This window comes from Macrobrachium rosenbergii, chromosome 31 (genome assembly GCF_040412425.1).
Source record: "Macrobrachium rosenbergii isolate ZJJX-2024 chromosome 31, ASM4041242v1, whole genome shotgun sequence".
Lineage (NCBI taxonomy): Eukaryota > Metazoa > Arthropoda > Malacostraca > Decapoda > Palaemonidae > Macrobrachium > Macrobrachium rosenbergii.
This window is the reverse complement of record NC_089771.1, coordinates 30277884-30300383: the sequence shown is the minus strand read 5'-3', so window position 1 is coordinate 30300383 and position 22500 is coordinate 30277884. Positions and strand designations below refer to the sequence as shown.

At 35.2% G+C, this 22500-nt stretch overlaps 1 protein-coding gene across 1 annotated transcript in view; it reads right to left on the bottom strand.

Annotated features, from left to right (window-relative positions):
• LOC136855316 (uncharacterized) overlaps positions 1-22500 on the bottom strand; it is a 612714-nt gene that overhangs the window by 305676 nt on the left and 284538 nt on the right. Inside the window, exons 3-6 of the mRNA XM_067132221.1 lie at positions 18150-18221; positions 7166-9890; positions 6728-6806; positions 5997-6127 (exon numbers count right to left, since the gene is read on the bottom strand). The gene's annotated coding sequence lies outside the window, so the exon portion shown is untranslated. The remainder of the gene's footprint in view (positions 1-5996; positions 6128-6727; positions 6807-7165; positions 9891-18149; positions 18222-22500) is intronic.

The window sequence follows — 22500 nt, the reverse complement described above, 5'->3', positions numbered from 1 at the left end:
TATCAGTGAATCTCTAACCCTTCCTCGAATGTATTTTTCTCTTTATGCTTCGCCTCCAATTCTTACTATTTTTTTCTTTCGCTCAGTCGCTGACGTATTATTTTCTTTACCCGTATGTACAAACAAATACACAACGGTTAAAGACCAGGTTTGTAAAGCTTTGAAGTGTAAAACGGGATGTTTTCAGATCTAGATGTTTTTCTCTCTACAAAGTTAAACAGATAAACCCTATGATAACATTTCCATATTGTTTTGTAACACCATTTTTTTTTTACATAAGGGAAAAACAATCTTATGGAACATGATGTCAACAGACAAAAATCTAAGCTAGCTTCTAAGAAACTGGCATTTCTCATCTCTCATGTATGAGTGTGTTTGTGTTTGTTTAAGAGAGAGAGAGAGAGAGAGAGAGAGAGAGAGAGAGAGAGAGAGAGAGAGAGACTCCACCTACAGCGTGTTCACCCCAAAATGCCTCACATTGTCTGGATACTTTTGAATGTGACCTGAACCATTCGTGGAATTTATGATTTAAATTCAGTTGTTTCTGTAAAAAGAGACGCAACTTTCAAGCGGAATGTCGTCCGGGTATCTGGTTCCAATTAAGAACCATTTCACTCAGTTTAAGTTTCAATGATTCAATTTTCCTCAATTTTTCCTGATGGTCTGATGGTCCCTTCAGGAGCACAGCCTATTCTTTTTTCTTCTCGCATTTAATCCTTATATGCTTCATTTTAACTGAATTGAACTGAACTGAACTGAACTGAACATAGAATTTAGGCCAAAGGCCAAGCACTGGGACCTATGAGGTAGATAGAGGTACATAATGGCATTCGAAAAAAATATCAACACACATCTACAAACACGAACGCCTATCATGCAACAACTACCGTATAAGACTTGTTTCAAATAGGGAAACAATAGTGACAGCTATTTTTCTAAAGTAATATTTTCGTCGCCTCTATACATGATGATAATAGCTATTACTCTCAAAGACGAAAGGACAAACTATGCCCACAGTAGTGTGTGTGTGTGTATATATGTGTGTATATCTATATATATATATATATATATATATATATATATATATATATATATATATATATATATATATATATGAATGTCTTTTCCTGTAATACCACAGTATAATATATATATATATATATATATATATATATATATATATATATATATATATATATATATATATATATATATATATATATATATATATATATATATATATATATAATCATAATATACAGTATATCACATCTAAAAGGCAAACGGCAAAAAATATACTTAATCACAAACCTATTAACCGCACATCTAAATGTCACACTGCAGCTAAATACGTTCCTGCATTATGCCACTAAAATACCAGTAACTATCAAGAGACCCAGCACAGTTTAAAATTTAGACAAAACGATGAAATTCACACTAAAAATTACCAACCCTTCATCTGGGAACCTTTCAACACACACACAAAACCGTCCCATTTCCTTCGATCCCTGTAAAGACGACCCTGAGAGACAAGAATTAAACAAGATGGCAGCTGAAACGATAAGACCCGGATCTGTCTGTCGAGTATTGTTCACGTCCTACCACGGGGAACTTAACTCAGACTTCGTGCGTTCGAAGATAATCCCCTTTGTGGAGTCAAGAGGATGAGTGCCGGAGAACTGCTTGAACTTGTCACTCATCTACAGGTAAATTCTGTGCCAGTGGCTCGTTTTCTTTGATTGTAAATCATACAATTAAGTTTTGAAAATGTGGCTTGTTACACATGACTGTGTTATATTTGGTAGACAATTTTATTTAGCTTAGGCTTGTTGTATGCGAACATGTATACGCTAAATAGTGAGCACAATTATGGACTGCTGTATTGTCTACATGTAACATTCGTGTATATACATTATGTATTTGAGTATATAATCATAAATATCCATTATTATATATATATATATATGTGTGTGTGTGTATTTTACACACATATATATATGTACTGTATAAATATTTCACATAGACATTTTATATACAATTAAAACTGGCATATGATGAAATCTATACCACCTTACTTCCTCACAAACACACAAAAACACACATATAAATATATATATATATATATATATATATATATATATATATATATATATATATATATATATACATATATATATATATACACATATATTATCACTTAAACATTCTATATACATTTAAAACTGGAACACAATGAAACCTATACCACTCTGCCTCCAGACATTCTAGTTTCCATACGATTTCCACACAAGTCCTCGAAAAGCCCGATGGAAAAGTAAATTAAAAGAATGAAACGGCGTCCTTTCTACGTCATTTCCTTGGCAGATTTCCAAACGGTGTCGCCGGAAATCGTATTCAAAATATTAGAAGACCGAGAGGTCAAGGATTCATTCCAGAACATTCTCATTTTCTCGGAGATGGTGCACAAAAAGCCTTTTGACAAGACTTCTGCGGAGAGGTCTTCTAGGTATGTATGTATGTATGTATGTATGTATGTATGTATGTATGTATGTATGTATGTATGTATGTATGTATATAATTCATAACAAAATAAATTATATATATAAATAATATATATATTTATAAATAATTTAATATACATACATACATATATAATATATATATATACAGTATAGTATATATACACAAACATGTATATATATTCATAGTTCCATTGTGTATTCGCGTTTTTATGTCAATGATTTCTTTGTAAGTTGCGTTTTCAGTTTTCCTTTAAAATGACATCAGAGAATCATACTTCATAACAATTATGCTTGGAAATGGAGAAGCGCCAGTGGTTTGTGTACCTAAAGAATTTTAACACGAGATGAAAGAAAAGCGGAACTCGATTCGTTATGAATGCCTCCTAGTTTTGGGGAGATTCCAGCAGTTATGTATACTGTAGACCAGCAGTTATGTATACTGTAGATTTTTTCCCGTTGAAATACATATATGCATGATGACCACGATGCACGCAGACGTATGCATATGCTGGATAGACAATCAGAGGCAACAGCAGTGCATACATGCATGCATTTCCTGAAAACACAGTCAAAAGTAACTTGCGATGTATGCATTCATTCCCCGAAAGCACACTCAAAAACAACTTGCGGTGCATCCACTCATTCCCTGAAAGCACACTCAAAAACAACTTGCGATGCATGCATGCACTTCCTGAAAGCACAAACAAAAGCAGCTTGCGATGCCTATATACATTTCACGACAGCACCCTCAAAAGCAACAGCAGTGCATGCATGCATTTCATGAAAACACACTCAAAAGCAACATGCATTCCCTGAACACACATTGAAAAACAACTTGCTATGCTTGCATGCATTCCATGAAAACACACTGAAAAGCAACATGCATTCCCTGAAAACACACTGAAAAACAACTTGCTGTGCATGCATGCATTTCCTGAAAACACAAAGATAAGCACCTTGCGATGCACGCACGCATTCCCTCGCTGGGATGCTTTTGAGCCGAAACCAACCACCTAATTGTCTTGGATGAACACAGAACAATAATAATAATAACGGGCCGGTCGTTATTTTAAGTCGTTATCAGCGAGAGAGAGAGAAGCTTCAAGCAAACCTTTCTGCTCCTTCATTTGGGAAATTGCATCGAAGGATTTTCCTCTTCAGCAGAGTCCCATTTGCATCCCCCGGGGGGAAATTGCTTCTTTGTCAAGCGAATGCTGCTTGTCATGGTATACTCCTCATGATGACTGTTTGGTCTGCTGAATGTCTTTGTTTGCTTGCAGGGTAATGCAAGTGATTTTATATATGTATATATATATGTGTGTTTGTATATTGTATGTATATATATATATATATATATATATATATATATATATATATATATATATATATGTATGTATATACACATATATATAAATAAATATTTATATAATTTTAAATATATATATATACTTATAATTCTATATACACACACACACACACACACAATCATCATAAACGTACCACCACAATCAGCACTTACTTCACAAAGAAACAACTTCCCCAAACCGAGGGAATCAAATGGAACTCGACTGAAGAGAAAAAATCCTCCGATGCAATTTCCAAAATGGAAGTTTCTCTCTCGCTGATTACGACGTAATAACAACCGGCCTGTTATTATTGTTCTGTGTTCATCCAAGAAAATTAGGTGGTTGGTTTCGTCTCAAAAGCATCCAGCGAGGAAATGCATTCATGCAGCGCAAGGTGGTTTTCTTTGCGTTTTCAGGATATGCATGCAAGCAATGCAACTTGCTTTTGACAAGTGTTGTCAGGAAAAGCATTCATGCAGCGTAAGGTGGTTTTCTTTGCGTTTTCAAGATATGCATGCATGCATGGCAACTTGCTTTTGACAAGTGTTGTCGGGAAATGCATGCGTACATCGCAAGGTGGTTTTCTCTGTGCTTTCAGGAAATGCATGCATGCACAGTAAGTTGCTTTTGAGCGTGTTTTCATGAAATGCATACATGCGTCGCAAGTTGCTTCTCTTTGTATTTTCAGGAGATGCAAGCATACACTGCTATTTGCTTTTGAGGTGTGCTTTCAGGAAATGCAAGCGTGTATGCGCTGTTATTTGCCTTTGAGTGTATATCCAGCATATGCATACGTCTGTGTGCATAGCGATCAACATGCATATATGCATTTCAAGAGAAAAAAATCTATACATGACTCAGGCGGATTCTCGAAATGGAGGCATTCAAAAAAGGTTTTTTTTTTCCTTCTTTTCGTTTTAAAATTCTTTAGGTACATAAACCACTGACGCTTCTCCATTTCCAAGCATAACTGCTTTGAAGCACTGCATGTCTGCCTGCTGTCTTTTTTAATAAGAACTGAAAACGTAACATAAGACGATAGTACGCGATGAAAAAGTTAATGTTTACATCGTATTCACATAAGTGAAAAAAAATAAACCCTTATCTGAATTGAAAAGTTCTTCCTCCTAATAACTGAATTAAAATAGAATTTGGGCCAAAGGCCAAGCACTGGGACGTATGAGGTCATTCAGCGCTGAAACGGAAACTGACAGTAAAAGGTTTGAAAGGTGTAACAGGAGGAAAACCTCAAAGCAGTTGCACTATGAATCAATTGTTAGGTGAAGGTTGAGGAAAGTAAGATGGGAGAGAATATGAAAGGAGGTACAGTAAAAGGAACGAAAGGGGTTGCAGCTAGGGGCCTAAGGAAGGCACGCTGCAAAGAACCTTAAGTAATGCCTACAGTGCACCGCACGAGGTGCACTGACGGCACTACCACACTACGGGGTTCCTTCTAATGAGCTTAGATCTCTAAATTTTGAATTCCCGTTCTGTCTGAGATTTACAAGTATTTTAAAGTCCTCTTCTTTTACAGCTATTTTACACGTATTAATAAAAGTTCGTCGTTGGAATTACTTACACCCAAAAAGAAGTTATCATCTATAAGGACACCTGCCCTGGCAAGGAATCGAACTTGTGTCTTTTGGGTTTGATACAGAGGTAGACATTTGGATTATCCGCTCTGCTTTCAAGACAGCATCGAATCATGTCCCAAAAGGAATTATTTTGTTCCTGGCCGGTACAGATGCACGTAGATAGCTCTCTCTTAGGTGTATTTCCTAAGGCAAAGTGTATTTGATATCAACCAATATTTGTGGTTTTGTATGTATGTATGTATTTTTGTATATACTGTACATACATACATACATACATACATACATACATACATACATACATACATACATACATACATACATACACATATATATAATATATACTGTATATATATACATATATATTATATTATATATATATACATATAAACTCTGCAACGTACCACTACAAGGAAAATTTTGATAAATACCTACCCAACAAAATACGAACCGACTACCCGTGAAAACCCTTTAGGGCGACAGCACAAATTGCAGAAATAAAATATATATATATACACGAGAGCTACAAATCTTACCTCGCAATTACTGAGCAATGCCTCATATGAACGTACGACCGCCGGAACAAAAACAACTTCGAGGTTTTCCCGCCAGGTGGCACTTAATGTCCTCCTTCCTTTCCTGCGTTTGGCGTTCCTCGATTGCGTTCCTGGAAAGGAAATTAAGACACATAAATAACTACTCCATTGGGGAGGTAATTGTAAGTTGTTAAAGTGAGGTGAAAAATTCTCTAGGTATTTTCTTCGTCAAACTCAGGGAGCTAATGTGTAATGGCGGGGAAGTTAGAATATCAAGTGATGGAAATGATCACCAGTGCATTTTTAAATTGTCCACGGAGGCACTCGTGGGGAATATATAAGAAGGGAATATTACCAGCGCATAATGACTTTTTTCGGAACGTTTTAAAGTAATCAGTGGTACGTTTGGTAACAGTCATAAGACGTTTTTTTTAATCAAACGTAGGAACTGGGAGAGTTCTTCAATTACAGGTGAAGCATCTTAGAATTATTATTGGGCGAACTGAAATCTATCATCTCATCATTTATACATTTTCACTTAATTTGGAAAAATATTGCTATAATCTAAATATCGTAATTCTTTTTAATACAATCTGCATTTTTCAGAACTATAAAAAATCAAGTTTTTTTATTACATGGCTACGCCTCTCGGCGTAATCTGGTTTTGGAGATCAGTATTGTTAAAGATTTAAATTTCCTACATTGTTACAAACGTCACAATTTGCACTTACTTAACAACACACTTGATTCAGCAATCGGTAAGCAGTGAGCAGGCGAGATCATCTCTGAAGACTGAAAGACCTCGAGACCCTGATTGGACAAAATAAATATAAGATTAAAATTTGATACATCATTCTCTAATATATTTCTTTGAACTTATTATAGATTTTTAAATTAAAGTTAACTAAATTTTAATATTCACAATCCACTAAGACATCCTATCTTAAAGTTAAAACTAAATAAATCTACAGAATGAAAAATTTAAGGTACAATGAAGAGCAATAAAGTTGTATAAAATGAAAATTATTATGAGTTCACTGTACTCAAGACTTACAATGAAAAAACTTATCCAAAACTGCTCCAAAAAGCATTCACAAAACCTCAAAAAATACAGATCATTTGAACTAATTAAAATTCATTTTAAAAAAGCGAAAACTCCCGAAACTCACCCTAACAACTGAACTGTTGAACTGTGTGATGTTTCCAGCATCCGGCGTTGATCATTTTCGTTGAAAAAAAAAACTGCAAGCGCTTTCAAAAAGAAACATTTTCCTCCAAATTGCTTCCGAACGCAATTTTCGCTTCTGAATTATTATTTGGACAGTCGGAAGGTTTTACCGCTTTTTAACTTCGCGATTGCATTTTTCAGCTGAATGACGTATTTCGACGCGAAAAAATTTTATATTTAGTGAAATTTTAAGTTAACAAACAAAAGAACGTCTGCGTTTCATGTACATTGCATCACCTAATTAAGTCATTAATTCGCACGTAGATATAACACCGGTTCTGAAAGGGCATGAATATTAAGTAATTGGACTGCAACTAAAATTACAGCTTTCTGAAAGGGAATGAATATTAAGTAATTGGACTGCAACTAAAATTACAGCTATCTAGAACTGGGGGAAAAGATGCAGCTTCATGACAACTAAAATAATATTAATTCATTTTCTAATATCATTAGGAAAAGAGTGTTAAAACCCATTAAAAAATTACTTAGGATAACTGAAGGATGTGTATATTAAAATATATAGACTTTTATTACCGCGTGGTAATCTCCAGCTCAAAAAAAAAAAAATCAAGAACAAAACAATAGGACCCATTACAATATAAAATATGTATTACAAGTTAAAGTTCTTACGAATTTGAATGATTAACTCCACAAACACTTGGAAATTAGCTGAAACCTTACGCTGATTAAATCGCCCTGAGAGTTCCGAGGCCTCTGTCTTTATATTGATACGCGATTATAATTGAACTGAACTGAAATGAATATAGAATTTAGGCCAAAGGACAAGCACTGGGACCTATGAGGTCAATCAGTGCTGAAACGGAAACTGACAGTAAAAGGTCTGAAAGATGTAACACGAGGAAAACCTCAAAGCAGTTGCATTGTGAACCAATTGTTAGGAGAGGGTGTAAAGTAAGATGGAAGAAAGAGAATATGAAAGGAGGTACAGTAAAAGGAACGAAAGCGGCTGCAGCTAGGGGCCCAAGGAAGACACGCCTCAAAAGAACCTTGAAGGAATGCCTACAGTGCACCGCATGAGGTGCTCTGACGGCACTACCACAATCGGGAAGCGATGATAATTGACGACCGGGCCAATTTGAATAACGACTCCGTCTGATCCATTATAGAAGCGTTACATCCTACGCACAGACTCTTCATTAGACCACATTACGAAGATCAACACATTAATTCAAATCAGAGGAACTCCGAACTCGCGACGCCATAAAAATCGTCAATCAGGCGGAAATCGCCTCCACTACAGAATGAGCTGGAGACGTTTCAATCTCAAATGTATTCATTTATTCGAATGAGTCTGGATGTCTACAGATTATAAATATGGAAAACATTCGTCTCTTCCCCCCCTCGTTTTAGATAGCTCATGTTTATACAATACCGCGGACTATTGGGCCAACAAGAATGAGATTCTACCTAGATTTATTTATTCTTTAAAGGAAAAACACGGTGGTAATTATAAAATTCACAAGGGGAAACTGTACGACTGAACACGTACAAAAACAAGTCGGAACTTAAAAACAATACATAACAATCATTAAACAAAAGTAACATCAACATTGCATGCAAAAAATATACATATAACCATTAAATACAACAATATCACTATATAACATGAGCATCAATAAATGGCATTCATAAAAGAATAAAGCATACATAGGTTGTAATTAACAATTACATAACAACAACAACGCAGATTATCACTAACATGCAAATTCAAAATTATCAAACAAGATCACAAAAATAATTTTAAACATTCAAAAAAGTGAGTGTAACAAATTATATATTTACGGACAAAGTTTGCTCAGTCCAGCATGATAAAAAAAATTTTTTGCTCAGTCCAACAAGATAAAATGTGTTTGCTCAGTCCAATAAGACAAAAATAAATTGTTTGCTCAGTCCAACAAGATAAAATGTGTTTGCTCAGTCCAATAAGATAAAATGTGTTTGCTCAGTCCAACAAGATAAAATGTGTTTGCTCAGTCCAATAAGATAAAAATGCTTGCTTTGCCCAACAAGATAAAAAAAAAAAAGGTGAGCTTGCTAAGTCCAACAAGATGAAAGCAAAGTGTTTGCTCAGTCCAACAAGAAAAAAAAAGTGTTTGCTCAGTCCAACAAGATAAAAAAAGTGTTTGATCAGTCCAACAAGATAAAAAGTATTTGCTCAGTCCAACAACATAAAAAAAAGTGTTTGCTCAGTCCAACAAGATGAAAAACAGTGCTTGCTCAGTCCAACAAGATAAAAAGTATTTGCTCAGTCCAATAACATAAAAAAAAGTGTTTGCTCAGTCCAACAAGATAAAAGTATTTTTGCTCAATCAAACAAGATACAAAAAAATAAAATAAAATAAAATGTGATCTCATCATTCCACCAGACGAAAATTAGGTATATTCTGCTAACCAATTACCAAAATTTAAAAAAAATGGAGTATACTTGAGGCCCCAATAGGTTTAAAAAAATATATATCAAGTAGCCACCTCAAAACTGCAGCGCAAAACTAATTAGCTGTTCTTCATTTAATGCTCGAATTCATTAACTGAACCCCAAGGACATATAGCTGTTTTCACTGCTCCAAATAATTAACTTAATTAACTTACTTTGTTGGCCCAACAGAATCGCGGTCTGGCTCCACATACCTGGAGGAGATGTTTACCTGTAAGAGAGGAAAATTTTATGTCGGTATTAATATCCCTCCTGAAGTCGATTGTAATATTTAGAACCGTGGCGGTTTCCAAACTGAAAGACAAATTTTAATCTTTTTTTTTTTACTTTCTTTTACCTGTTCCTTTCTTGAGTTTCTTTTTTTTACTTTCTTTTACTTGTTCCTTTTTTGAGTTTCTTTTTTTTACTTTCTTTTACTTGTTCCTTTCTTTTAACTTTCTTTACTTGTTCCTTGAGCTTTCTTTTTTATTTCTTTTTTGTTAGTTTCTTTTTTACTTTACTTGTTCCTTTTTTGAGTTTCTTTTTTACTTTACTTGTTCCTTAATTTTTTGAGTTTCTTTTTGTACTTTTGAGCTTTTTACTTGTTCCTTTTTACTGTTCCTTTTTGAGCTTTTTTTACTTTCTTTACTTGTTCCTTCTTGAGTTTCTCTTTTTTACTTTCTTTACTTGTTCCTTTTTGAGTTTTTTACTTTCTTTACTTGTTCCTTTTGAGTTTCTGAGCTTCTTTTTTACTTTACTTGTTCTTTTGAGTTTCTTGTTACCTTGTTTTTGAGTTTCTTTTTTTTACTTTCTTTTACCTGTTCCTTTCTTGAGTTTCTTTTTTTACTTTCTTTTACTTGTTCCTTTCTTGAGTTTCTTTTTTTTACTTTCTTTTACCTGTTTCTTTCTTGAGTTTCTTTTTTTTTTACTTTCTTTTACCTGTTCCTCTCTAGAGTTTCTTTTTTTACTTTCTTTTACCTGCTTCTGTCTAGAGTTTGAACCTGAAAAAAATCTGATGTCTTATCAAAAGAGAATGAAGCATTTAAAGAGGTTCTAAACTATAACAAAAAACGTAAAAAATGCGCCGAAGTGTCTTCGGCACAATCGAGTTTTCTGTACAGCCGCTACAGCGTATAACCAAGGCCACCGAAAATAGATCTTTCTTTCGGTGGTCTCCGTATAATGCTGTATGAGACGCTCCCCGTGAAACTTTAACTGCGTCCCGGTGGTGGCCTATCTTATATCGTTGCCAGAAGCATGAGTATGGCTAACTTTAACCTTAAATAAAATAAAAACTGCTCAGGCTAGAGGGCTGCAATTTGGTATGTTTGATGATTGGGAGGTGGATGATCAACATAACAATTTGCAGCCCTCTAGCCTCAGTTGTTTTTAAGATCTGAGGGCGGACAGAGAAAGTTCGGACGGACAAACAAACAGCTACCTCAATAGTTTTCTTTGACAGAAAATTAACAAGGAAGAAACTCGAAGCTAATCAAATGGTCGATTTAATAGAATAACTAAAATAACTTCGGCACAAAAAAATATATGACGGGACACGAGTGAAACCAATAAGTTAGACGTTATTATTATATACGAAGTGAAAGACAAATTTAATTCCCACTGTATCCTTTCCTTTGTGACATTTGACTTGAAACTCTGACTTCTAGGAAACATCAACTGAAAGAGAACTAAATACTTCAACTGAATGCAACCTAAGTTCATATTAGCCGTATCAAATGACAATACATAATCTCTTTTACGCCACAGTCACTTCAATACCACACGGTTTTCAGAGAGAGAGAGAGAGAGAGAGAGAGAGAGAGAGAGAGAGAGAGAGAGAGAGAGAGAGAGAGAGAGAGAGAACAATATATAATCTTCTTTTAGACTCCAAGTCATTTTCAATACCTGAGAGAGAGAGAGAGAGAGAGAGAGAGAGAGAGAGAGAGAGAGAGAGAGAGAGAGAGAGAGAGAGAGAGCAATATAAACCTTCTTAACGCCTGTCACTAATACAAGATATATATATATATATATATATATATATATATATATAGAGAGAGAGAGAGAGAGAGAGAGAGAGAGAGAGAGAGAGAGAGAGAGAGAGAGAGAGAAAACACAAGACACAAGGACAAGAAATTTCCTAATGATCCAAATCCCAGTCCTGACAAACTCCTTCATCATGAAACCCTTTACCTGTTGCTTGACAGACTTGACACAGCACCAAATATGGCCCCACAATCTGACGAACAGATTCTAAAAGTGCTCTCTCTCTCTCTCGATATAAAAAAAAGAAAAATTATTGCAATTTATCCTTTGCCAAACATTATCCTTCACTGCAAACCACCTGCAAACTCCGCAGCACCCTTACATCAACTACTAAATCAATACGTATCCTATATCAAACGTACGTTCAGCCACAGGTATCCTGTATCGGCTACCTTCCAATACACAGTATTCTGTGTCCATCGCATCCAAAGTATAGTGTATAGTGTATCACACACTTGCCAACTGAAAACCACACTGTATCCTGCATCAATCAACAGCAGACCAAACGGAATCATATATCAACATCCAGTATCTTTCTTTTGATGATGTTGCGTCACAGAGCCCAGGCGCTCGTTTGAAGCAGTAGAATAAAACACAGAACTTTGGCCAGAGACCATTCGCTTGGACCTAAGAGGTCATTCAGCGCTGAAATGGAAACAGACATTAAAAAGGTTTGAAAAGGTGTAAAATATACCCGAAGATGCATTAGCAATTCTCTGGTAGACATCAGAGGTGCCTCACACTGAGGTACCTGGGGCAACCCGAACGAACTGAAGGTCTGTAAGGTCAGGACTCTACATAGTTTTTTCTAAAAAACATTCCCTGTATTTCTAATTGTCCAACTCTTCGTCTTACACCATGAAATACACTGGCATTTAAGCTGTCAAATAATCCTTTTTGAAAGAAATACAATGGATAAACTTTCACTGACCCCTTCCGCTTTCGTCTCTGAAGTCAGGTCAAAGAGGTACTCCCCGACCAGAGGAAATCTGTAAGGTGACCTTCTTCTGAGCTTATGGCGTTATATAGGTCCTTTTCAAAGTAAAACGGTCGTGGCTGAGCGTATCACCCACAAAATCTGCACCTCTTAAAAGGCTGATTCACATTATACCATCACGTCACCGACACACGTCACGTCACGTCACCGTCCCATCAGCCGTGTCCTGTATTCACATTCTTCATCACAATCCCGTTCAGTTCGTGTCCAACCTCGGGTAAGAAACTCGCATAAGGACCGTCACGTCACGTCACGTCAAAATATTCTTTCCAAGAAGACGTGTCATGACGTGACGGTGGATGCCTTGTGCTTGACGGTGACGAGACGTGATGGTGTGAACGAGTCCATTTGATTACATGTAAGAAATTCTCACGTACTTTGACGTGACGTGACGTATCGGTGACGTGATGTCATAATGTGAATCTGCCTTTACCGGGAAAATATGATGACGAACAATCTCGCGAACCTCATGCAATCCTAATTTTTTCAACGTGGGACACAGTATTTTTCTGCTTATTTTAACTTCAATCTAGATATTAATTTTCACCATTAAATATGGAGGAATGACAAAGCATTTTCAAATACTTAAGTGTACTGTATTAGGAAAGCTTTCACAACAGGAAATGTGATTGAAGAATGGCAGTAGATTTTTAAATACACTTACAAAACAGTTACCACTAATTGTACAAGGCTACGTCAAACATGGCGCACTTAGGAAGAAGTGAAAAATGAGAGCATTTAATAGTTACCTGGAAACCCCTAATTTTATGCAAGGCTGGAAAATTACCGTCATTGCCTAACCAAGAAATTTATATAAAAGGTAACAAGTAAAAAATGGGCCGAAGTTTCCTCGGCACAATCGAGTTTTCTGTACAGTGTATACTCAAGGCCACCGAAAATAGATCTATCTTTCGTTGGTCTCGGTATAATGCTGTATGAACCGCGGCATATGAAACTTTCACCCACGGCCTGGTAGTGGCCTATCCTATATTGTTGCAAGAAGAACGATTAGGGCTAACTTTAACCTAAAATAGACTAAAAACTACTGATGCCAGAGGGCTGCAATTTGGCATGCCAGATGATTGAGGGTGGATGATCAACAAGCCAATTTGCAGCCCCCAGCCTCAGTAGCTTTTAAGATCTGAGGGCGACAGAAAACTGCGGACAGAAAAAGTGTGGCAGGAAAAGTGCAGACGGACAGACAAAGGTACACAGTAGTTTTCTTTACAGAAAACTAAAAATGGAGAAAAAAAAAAAGGATTTAGCCTAGCCTCAAAAGTAACAAAAAGCCTAACCTCGGCTGTGCTAATTATTTTTTTCCTATTTTTTTTTTCTCTAATTATTCCTTTGATGTTTACAGAGCTTTGAATGCTCAGGGACTTTTCTAGAGTGATATTAAAACGTTACATAACGGCCATAAGGCCACGGTCTCCTTTCCTAACTTGAGATTTAATACGTTTGTGAGCAATTCCAGCGTTCTTATTTTTGCTCTGCTCAGTCTACTTAAATTCCTTAATTTTTACTACAAAAAATTACGAAATGTCTCATGTAAATTTCCTGAAATGTTTCTCTCTCTTACTTACCGACGCTAACACAGTAAAAACTTCTCTCTCTCTCTCTCTCTCTCTCTCTCTCTCTCTCTCATACACATGCACATACAAAGTTGGGATCAAAACCAGCTTGCACAATAAAAGTTAACTGTACACACATACACACATGTGTGCAATGGAAATAAACCCAGCTTAAAGTAATCCCTCTCTTTCTCTCTCTCTCTCTCTCTCTCTCTCTCTCTCTCTATCGTACACATACACACATGCATACAAATTTGGAATAAACGCCAGCTTACAGTAAATTTATCTCTCTCTCTCTCTCTCTCTCTCAAACACATACACACATATATATATGCATATACACACATATATACACACACAAACATAACTCACACACTTACAAATATGTGCTCTACAGACACCGCTCCTTGTATACACACACACACACACACACACACTTACAAATGTGCGCCCTACACACACCGCTGCCAAAATACAGGTCACAGCCCCTGACCTCTTGTTCCAAAAAAAAAAAAAAAAAAAAAAAAAAAGGCGACCCAGGACTAACTTGTTACGTCCAGAACAAAGGAGAGTTGTCGCAACATGTCCGGGCATAAGTTTTCGAGCCACGCTCTCCAGAACGGTGGGAGCGTTCGAAGCGGACTAATACTTAAGTTAATGGACAGGGTCGGCGTCTCTCGTTCCTCCCCCTAAAATAAAGCTTCGGACGTCGCTACCCTTTGCTAAGTTGTTGCTATTTTAACTTTCAGTTTCCGTCTTGTTCTTTGTTTTGGAAAGTGAATTGGCACATGAGAGAGGAACAGATCAATTGTAGTGGAATAATAATAATAATAATAATAATAATAATAATAATAATAATAATAATGGCACCATTCAAACCTATGTCTTTTCAAAAGTGTAATGGAACCTAAATAATAATAATAATAATAATAATAATAATAATAATAATAATAATAATAATAATAATAATTCAAACCAATGTCTTTTCAAAATAATGGAACCTAAATAATAATAATAATAATAATAATAATAATAATAATAATAATAATAATAATAATAATAATGGCACCATTCAAACCTATGTCTTTTCAAAAGTGTAATGGAAATTAAATAATAATAATAATAATAATAATAATAATAATAATAATAATGATAATAATGATAATAATAATATGTCTTTTCAAACGCGTAATGGAAACTAAATAATAATAATAATAATAATAATAATAATAATAATAATAATAATAATAATAATAATAATAATAATAATAATAATGTCTTTCCAAAAGTCGGGTCTTACCACTTGAGAGCTAAAACCCCATTAACGCTTTTAGCGAAAAAAGGTTTGTCTTATACACTCATCCCCTTCTTGGGATCTTGGCCATAAAAACTTGAAATAAAACAGTCCATATAAAAAAGACTCCATTTTAATTAATGCATTACTACCGTTAAAACAGTTCACCTTGTATTTTTGCTAACTTGTTTATAGTTTCATTTATTTATTTTATTACTTCATTTTTTTATTGATAATGAGTTCTTTCTGTATTTCTTATTGTCTTCTGTGATTTCTTGCAAATGAACACAATAATTTTTGGAAGCTTGCATTTCTAGTCAGTGGCCCCTGTAGGTTCGTTGCTTATGAATGGGGCTTTATCTTCTGAATAATAATAATAATGATAATAATAATAATAATAATAATAATAATAATAATAATAATAATAATATCCATGAACGTACATATATAGTACACACAAGGCTGGGCCAAACCTTTGAGTAACATGGGGCCAAACTTTTGAGTAACATTAGGCCAAACTTTTGAGTAACATTAGGCCAAACTTTTGAGTAACATTAGGCCAAATTTTGAGTAACATGGGGCCAAATCTTTGAGTAACATTGGGCCAAATTTTGAGTAACATTGGGCCAAATCTTTGAGCAACATTGGAGCCAAAATTTTGAGTAACATTGGGTCAAACTTTTGAGTAACATTGGGCCAAATCTTTGAGTAACATTGGGCCAAATCTTTGAGTAACATTGGGCCAAACTGTTGAGTAACATTGGGCCAAATCTTTGAGTAACATTGGGCCAAATTTTTGAGTAACATTGGGCCAAACTTTTGAGCAACATTGGGCCAAACCTTTGAGTAACATTGGGCCAAATTTTTGAGTAACATTAGGCCAAACTTTTGAGTAACATTGGGCCAAATTTTGAGTAACATTTGGCCAAACTTTTGAGTAACATTGGGCCAAACTTTGGAGTAACATGGGGCCAAACTTTTGAGCCAAAATTTTGAGTAACATTGGGCCAAACCTTTGAGTAACATGGGGCCAAACCTTTGAGTAACATTGGGCCAAACCTTTGAGTAACATGGGGCCAAATCTTTGAGTAACATTGGGCCAAACCTTTGAGTAACATTGGGCCTAATTTTTGAGTAACATTAGGCCAAACTTTTGAGTAACATTGGGCCAAATTTTGAGTAACATTTGGCCAAACTTTTGAGTAACATTGGGCCAAATTTTGAGTAACATTGGGCTAAACCTTCGAGTAACATGGGGCCAAATCTTTGAGTAACATTTGGCCAAACTTTTGAGTAACATTGGGCCAAACTTTTGAGTAACATTGGGCCAAACTGTTGAGTAACATTGGGCCAAATCTTTGAGTAACATTGGGCCAAACTTTTGAGTAACATTTGGCCAAACTTTTGAGTAACATTGGGCCAAATCTTTGAGTAAGATTGGGCCAAAATTTTGAGTAACATTGGGCCAAACTCTTGAGTAACATTGGGCCAAACTTTTGAGTAACATTGGGCCAAACCGTTGAGTAAAATTGGGCCAAACTTTTGAGCACAAATTGCTACCACTGTCCACTTACTGTACTGTACATGGAAAGTCCATAAAATAAATCTATAAGAGCAGCACTAAGAGGGGAGTGTGTGTTACGCTCCCCGTTACAGCTAATAATATCGCTCCCCAATAATGAGACCGTGTTTACGAGCGTAACACACACAGCCTCTCCATAATTAATTACGATCTCTACTTCCAGGTATTCTGGTACTAATTGCAACGCTTTAAACAACTCGGCCCAAAGCCAAGACAGCTACATTACACACCACTGGAGGACGTCCGGCAACGTGCAACAGAAATGGACTCGGATCAGTGCTTTCTCAAAATAAATAAAATAATATAAAATATAAGTAAATTAAAATTGGGGGGGTGGGTTTAGTTTCGATATTTTGTTTCAAGATTATGTTTCGCTATAACGTAACTACAACTTTCGTAATATGTATCGATAATTCATTAATCAGAGCAGCAAAGAATTCATTTGATCTATATAACAAATGCTAATGAAATGCAAATTAGGTCATTTTATCTATATAACAAATGTTAATAGAATAGGATATAGAATTTAGGCCAAAGGCCAGGCGCTGAACCTATGAGGACATTCAGCGCTGAAACGGAAATCGAGAGTAAGAGGCTTAAAAGGCGTAACAGGAGGAAAACCTCAAAGCAGTTACACTATGAATCAACTGATAGGAGAGGGTTGAGGAAAGTTAGACGGGAAGGAAGAAAATATGAAAGGAGGTACAGTAAAAGGAACGAAAGGGGTTGCAGCTAGGGGCCTAAGGAAGGGACGTTGCAAAGAACCTTAAGTAATGCCTACAGTGCACCGCATGAGGTGCACTGGCGGCACTGGCCCTTACGGAGTCAGGAACAAAAGATGGAAGAAAGTTATTTAGCCACAAGGAACGAAAAAAACCCGATTCTTGTTTGGTGTTTGAACGAGGGGAATAAAAAACAATTATCAATAAAACATCGATGTTATTCAAACACAGAATCGAAAATGAATAATAGATGATGCAAATATCAAAATAAACTTGACTTACCATCTCCCTAGAAACATTTCTCAGAATCAGGCGCTTCCTGCATTGCACGGCACTAATACTTGTATAACACACCTGAAAGAAAAATAAAACAAATATATGTCAGTATGTATGAATGTATGTAGTAAGTACTGTATGTATGTATGTATGTATGTATAACCTATTATATATACTGACGTGTGTGTGTAATATATATATATATATATATATATATATATATATATATATATATATATATATATATATATATATATATATATATATATATATGTATATATATATATATATATATAAGCATTAAGCTACAAACGTCCTTTAATATCAATTCGCTCTACCTCGGAAATAATATATTTTCATATATGTACCGAAGGGGAATTTTTAGTTGATAATAAGTACGCCGTCCCGTGGGGTCGAACCAGCGAAGGACAGGAACTCAGGACTATAGGGACGCATTAACCCACGTGGCCGCGTGGGTTAATGCGTCCCTGTAGTCCTGAGTTCCTGTCCTTGTGCGTACTTATTATCAACTAAAAATTCCCTTCGGTAACATATATGAAAATATATTATTTCCGAGGTAGAGCGAATTGGATATTAAAGGACGTTTGTATATATGAATCACGGTGATGTGATAAAACTTCATATATATATATATATATATATATATATATATATATATATATATATATATATATATATATATATATATATATATATATATACTATATATATATATATATATATATATCAGTATATATAAATGTATATGTACACTATATATACTATATATATATATATATATATATATATATATATATATATATATATATATATATATATATATATAATAACGTTGAAATTTTTACGAATTCTTCTTGTTTACTAGTGGCATCACGATCGTCATCAGAAAATCTTCAATAAATTTTAGAATTCACAGAAAGAGGCCTTCATTAAAACAATCATGACTGACTGAAATTTGGTCACTGGTAAATATTATCTTCATTAATCTGAGGCACGAGAAACGGGAGGTATGGAAACAAAGAAACTGGGAGAACCGCCGCAAAATTCACTGAGTGTTAAGATCAATTATAATGAAAAAATCACAGAATAAATTTTACAAATCAGCACTGGAAATATTGTTAAAGCGAGTTGCGTCTAGACAAAATAGGAACTGGATCTGCTGATCACTTACAAAAATCATTATCATTCATTGCCACTAGATTCTACCAACGTAAAATCCAGACATGGGACAAAACAATGAGAAAATATGCAATGCAACGCCGACCCTAATTTCTATGAGCATGGAAAAAAAAATACAATCAGAGGAATGACCAACATCCGGCCACAATTGCAACAATCCACAAAACGCCTTTTTGAAAACAAAAAGGGTGAAAATGAAAAGAAACAGGGCGGGTCGCCATTAGAATTATTAGTCATAAAATCACGAGTTCCAGCGTTAAAACAATGAGACGAAATTGCATCGTTTGCAACGCAGGAGAGAATGGAATGACGACAACATTCCGACGAGATAAGGAATGAAAAAAAAAGAAGAAAAAAGCCTCGATTAGGACGTGAATGGAATGACGAGGGGTGGTATGCCAGCGCCGGCAGATTCGGGGTTTATGGAGCAATGGGGTCACGGCTTACACGCTAATGAGGGGATCAATTAACAGACCCACAAAAGAGAGGAATTTCAGAGGAGAATTTGTAAGGATGAAATCGAGCGAATGCAAAACGCGAAAATACAAATCAAATAAGCATATGAATATAGTGGCTAAGAAAATAAATATCAATAACGGCATCCTAACATAAACGACACAATACCATAGATAAAAAATATTTATGTTGTGTGAATGCAAAGATTCTATATATATATATATATCCTATATATATATATATATATATATATATATATATATATAAGAAAATATATATAATATATATATATATATATATAAAGGACACAATAGAGAGAGATAAAGAGAGAGAAATAAAATCGACTGAACTTTTACAAGGCTGAACACGTTCTAAAATGAGAGAGAGAGAGAGAGAGAGAGAGAGAGAGATATAAAATCGTCTGAACATTTAAAAAGCTGAACACGTTCTAAAACGTGTGTGTGTGTGTGAGAGAGAGAGAGAGAGAGAGAGAGAGAGAGAGAGAGAGAGAGAGAGAGAGAGAGAGAGAGAGAGAGAGAGATAAAATCGTCTGAACATTAACAAGGCTGAACACGATTTAGAATGTGAGAGAGAGAGAGAGAGAGAGAGAGAGAGAGAGAGAGAGAAAACCGTTCAGGCGTTTACGACGCCGCACAAAGCCTATAAAAGGAAGTACCGATGTCTGGCTGGGCTCAATTTGTATCCGTTCAAGAGAACAACATCAACCTTCCTACAAATAAGGTTGTTTACTCTCCCAGAAAAAAAAAAAAAGCTCTTTTATAGGCCTAGGCGAAGTGGTCAGCAGCTGCGGAAGACAAGCAGGGCTCTCAATTTGGTCTTTCAGTACACCAAAAGAAAATAAGTTTCCAATACACAACTGATAAGGCGGAATAAGCAGTATGTTTGAGATGTGGCTGCATTAAATAGGTTATGGTAATGAGTTTTATAGATAAACATGAGAATTTCCCTTAGGAATTTTAAAAGAGAAATAACATACTTCAAAAAGTATCAAAAGGACCTAACGGACTGACCTCTCTCTCTCTCTCTCTCTCTCTCTCTCTCTCTCTCTCTCTCTCAAGGGTCACCAATACTGTTGCTACACCCGCCAGCCAAAATTATTGAGCGATTTATGCAAAATCACGGTATTTGACCTGATATTACGGTTATTAATACAGTTACCATTACGGCACAATATGTTCTTTTTTAAATCCTGATAAAATCTAGAAATCCATAACTATCAGTACAAAAATAAATGTTACGAATGTTTATTGCCTGTTCATGATGTCCATTAACAAAAAAAAAAAAAACAGACGATGAACTCATGAAAATCATTTACAGAAATTTAATGACATGGTCATTTCTTATTTAGGAAAACTATAAGAATTTTATCACTGACGTCTTAATTCACCAGGGACCGTTCAAGAGGGTAAAAATATAAAAGAACGTAAATGGAAAAATAAAGGTTTTCCTCTCCCTAACTTGACAGTGGCCCCTGTTAAGAAATGAGATATCAGAACCAATGCTTTTCCTCCAAGTTCAAAAGAAAAATACTGATATTTTTAAAATTACGAATAGAATCGCACTTAAAATTTCAGAGGAATATCCTTGATACCCGTTTATTGTTAGTACTTCAAAATTCTGTTTATCTATCACTTCTTTTATCCAAATTCTTTCAGGTCCATGAGAAAGAGAAACTGGGCCTTCCAAGGAACGATCATTTTATTTTGGATAAACCACTGTGGTCACTGTCACCTTGTCTATCATGAGAAGAAGAGGCATTGCACAGGGGCATCCCCATAGACAGACCAAAAAAGATTATTTATTACGAATGTTACTAAAGCAATTTTCCACGAAGTTGAATCAGCTAAAATGTATGACGTGACAAACTATCAAGAGAAGAAGAGTCATTAAACAGAAACATCTCCATACAAACACCAAGGACATTATTTATAACAAGTCAAAGGGATAAGTGATAAAGTTTCCAAATATTACTAAAGTAATTTGCCGTAAAGCTGAGTCAACTCAAAAGTATGACGGAACCATTCGACGAATTTGTTAAGGAGAAATGAGACAACTTTGCGCGAAACGGCAGAATTGACAGGCATCTTAAAAGAAGCTTTGAATGACGTCCGGTAATAGGATTGGCAGAACGCAGCCATGGCATCCTGAACGCTTTCCAAAGGAAGATCTGAAAAGGAATATGCATTGATGAATGTGTTGATTCATTTTCAACTGACTTCGATTTTCCTATATGAGGATTCTCTACATTGTAAATATTGATTTATGTATATGTACGTAAAAATGTATTTGCAAATAAAGAGTACGCGTTTCTATGCACGTACGTCGACAGCCGTGCGCTCAGGTTGCAAATTTATGACGAAATTATAATTAGTTGAAAACAAATTTCAAAATGTAAATAATAAGACAGATATTTTGGAATAGTATTGACATTAAAGAGAGATTGCGATTAGAACCAGGTACACACTAATTATAAAAATGTTATGGTGGCATTATTATTATTATTATTATTATTATTATTATTATTATTATTATTATTATTAACAGGAGAACTTGACCTAAAATGACATAAATTGCAGAGTGAGATAACATGCATAAATCATAACCTGTCGTTCCTTAACGTAACCTGACCTAGGAGGTCAAGTCCTACCTCCCCATGGGGAGGAGAGAAATCCCCAAACCT